This window comes from Chaetura pelagica, unplaced genomic scaffold (genome assembly GCF_000747805.2).
Source record: "Chaetura pelagica isolate M959 unplaced genomic scaffold, ChaPel_1.0 scaffold153, whole genome shotgun sequence".
In the NCBI taxonomy this organism is placed as follows: domain Eukaryota; kingdom Metazoa; phylum Chordata; class Aves; order Apodiformes; family Apodidae; genus Chaetura; species Chaetura pelagica.
In genome coordinates, this window is record NW_009952707.1 from 1,534,817 (window position 1) to 1,538,221 (window position 3,405).

The following is a 3,405-nucleotide window of genomic DNA, read 5'->3' on the forward strand; positions in this document are numbered from 1 at the left end:
TTAAGCCGCGAGCAGGCCCCTCGTGCCGGGGTGAGGGCTTTGCCGGGGACTTGTAGGCGGGTATTAGTCCCGCTCGGTTGTACAAATATATCTCATGCCTGTAGAAATACATGTAAAATGCCGAGAGATAGTGCTGTGCGTTCGTACACGCACACGGCGGCAAACTGGAGGGGTTTGCACCTGCGGGCCCTGGCGCCACGGCTCCCTCGGCTTCTGCCGCCTCATGTGATTTTTAAATGACTAAAGATTTCCAACCAGATACACCAAAATGTATGGATTTTCTCTGTCTTTGTGGAAAAACAAGCAATCTGTAAACCCAAGTACATGCTGACTAGCTTAGGTGGTCTAATATTTTTAATACACCTTTACAGTTTTTAGCCACAGCTTGGCCAACTATTTAAAAATTATCTAATTTTCTAATTACAAATACAGAATCTTATATAACTCTGAATCCTGAACCCAGGCTCTGATTCAGGAGCTTTGAGGCACCCGGCCACATGGAGAGGCAAGAGTAAAGAAGTTACAGAACATCATTCCTATATTGTTTTATTCTAATTATGATGGCAGATGCACTGATGTATTTAAATAGAACACAGGATGCACAGTAACATATGACCAATCTTAGTTATTTTTGCATCTGTACCAAGGAAAAAAGTGTAGAAAGACTAAAAGATCCTCTGTCACATTTCTACCAAGAAGATTTTAAAAATCAATAAATCTGTGACATATTACTTATACAGCCTAAAACAAACTTTGCTTTGTCCTATAGCTAGCCATCTGCAGAATACAGAATTTTGACTGAACTGATAGTCACAACTATAAAGCATTAGGTGAGTAAATTTAATTTAAAGAAGTGATTGTGAACTACTATAATAGTATATATTATAGTAGTAGTAAGAAACTAGCTTACTTGCAGTGTCATGTGTTCTCTGAAGTCAAAGCAAGTAGCATTTTTGATTACTTAACAGTTTGAATCTCAGCTCTTGATATTTATTTATTCACTAATTATTCTGAACGGAGTTACCTGGTCTGAAGTGTAACTAGTATTTCTCCTACTCGTACAGGTCTTTGAGTACGTATGTGCCTTAAAAACCTCTGTTAGAAAAACTTTTGCATGTGGCAGGAAAGCAGAGTAATAATGAAATTAATAGGAGCGAAAGCATTTTCTCCTTTAAAAACAATGTCATGCAGAGCAAGATGCTAATTAATGGACTTCCTAAGCCTACTTTTCTGGCTTACAGGCTGATTTTTCACAAGTAAACTACTGTTAGGTATTTTGATTAATGTTGAGGCAATTTGGACTGAAAAGGCAATCTGTTCCTGAGGTGTTTGTCCATCAGTATTGTCTGCTGTGAACTACCTTTTCCTCATAGAAAAAAAAAAGCAAAAACAACAAACAACTTAAATGAAATATTACATAGGGTTAGGTCTTAAGAATATTAAACTGAAGTTGAAGAGGGAAAACAATTCCTGCTTCCTCGTATAAACCTACCTGAAACATTTTACGTTTTAAAATTTATTGCCATACTATGCAAACTGTTGAGTTTTATATTGTTTGAAGCAGGATGACCCATTTTTTCCATATACACTGATAAAAATAAATTACTATTGAGTATGTAGAATCTCATTAATGTAGAAAATACTGTCCTAGTGAAAACAACTTTTGTTTATTGGGGGCTTTTTTGGCTTTTTTTTGGTTGTTTTTCTTTTGGGGGGCGGTTTACTTTCTGAGTGTTTAGGAACATTTCTAGAAGAGCACTTGTTTTATCTTGCTGTCTTTTCATTCTGAAATCTGTGCATGCTCTCTAAAAGCCAAGCTTTTAACAGAAAGTTTAAGGAAAGGAAAACACATTATACAAGCAAGTACTTGAGTGTAGAAGCCAGTTCCAGAAATAACAATGAACACTTGTGCTGAAGTTCTCAGGATGAAGCCTGAGAATCAGCCTGAAGATGAAGAAATCTTTTGGGAATATGTCAACAAATCTTTCTCTGTTTCCTGGGGGTGGCTGGCTGTTTTCAATGTCATTTTCATTAATGTGATTTATAATATAAACTGTATACTGACTTCTATACATAGAGATTAAATAGAAAAAGAATCAATTTTCATGCCTCTAACATCCATAGTCTCTTCTCTGATAATTTACTTTTCTTCTGTGTCTCCCTTATTTTATTTTATATTTCTCTATAGAACCCTTTCCACTTTTGTTTAAGCACTCAAAGTGACAATATTTAAACAGATCAATGCCTTACTTTTTGTGGGTAGAGCTCTGTCCTGCCAAATGAGATCTGAAAGATCTGTTCAACAGCCTGTGACTGCAAATACACCCTGATCTTTAAAAAAAAAAAAAAAAAAAAAAAAAGTTGGTATAAATCTCTTTTGCAGCACACAGGATTCTTCTGAAAACTTAAAGCTTATCTGTCATGTGCTTGAGAACATTAGTTTGGATATTATGAAATATTTCTTTACTGAAGGAGTGGTCAAGTATTGGAACAGGCTGCCCAGGGAAGTGGTGGAGTCACCATCCCTGGAGGTGTTCGAAAAACGTGTAGATATGTCACGTCAGGACATGGTTTAGCGGACATAATGGATGTTTGGTTGATGAATTTATTATTCCATGCAGAACAAAATCCTAAGTCTGCATGAGCAGGAGGTTGAATGTCATGAATGTTGCAGGAACCGAGTATGGTTTATGTTTTAATTCATAAAGGCTCTGGAGTTCCTGCCTGTGTAGATACTCTGAATGTGTAAAGTTTAAGACGTAAACAGGAGACCCAAGCTTGGAAGTTTGGGTTCTGTGTTGATTTTTGAAACCTGTCTTTTTAATATTTTTCTGACAAAAAATTTAAAGCTATTAAAAACTTATTCTATACCTTTTAAGATCAGGTTTTTTAATGAGGCATGTCAAAAAGAAATACTTTTATTTTTAATTAAACTATACGCACACATAGGGATATATATTTCCCCTTCCTTACACACGTGTACATTATATTAAATATAAAATATATTGTATAATATACTGTTTAATACTTTATGTATACATTAAAAATTATAAACTGTAAGTAATCTAGCTCCTCTCTATATTTATATATCTATGAACTTAGATTCATGGATATTTCCTTTAACCTTAATAGAAACACTACTAGAATACATAGCTATAGGTAGAATAGTATTTACTTCTAACCACGAACTTTATTGTCATAGATGTTGAGACTTTATTAAGGTTCACTTTATGTTCTCACCAGTGTTTTTTCATATAGCTTTATCCTTCCTTCTCCCCCACCCCATCTCTAATGTTCTATTAACATCTCTTTCTTTCTTTTTACATAGAAGTAATTAATTTTTGTTGGATACACAAATAACTTTGAGGGGCAAGGAAGGGAGAGGAAAACTTTATATGGGCAAAA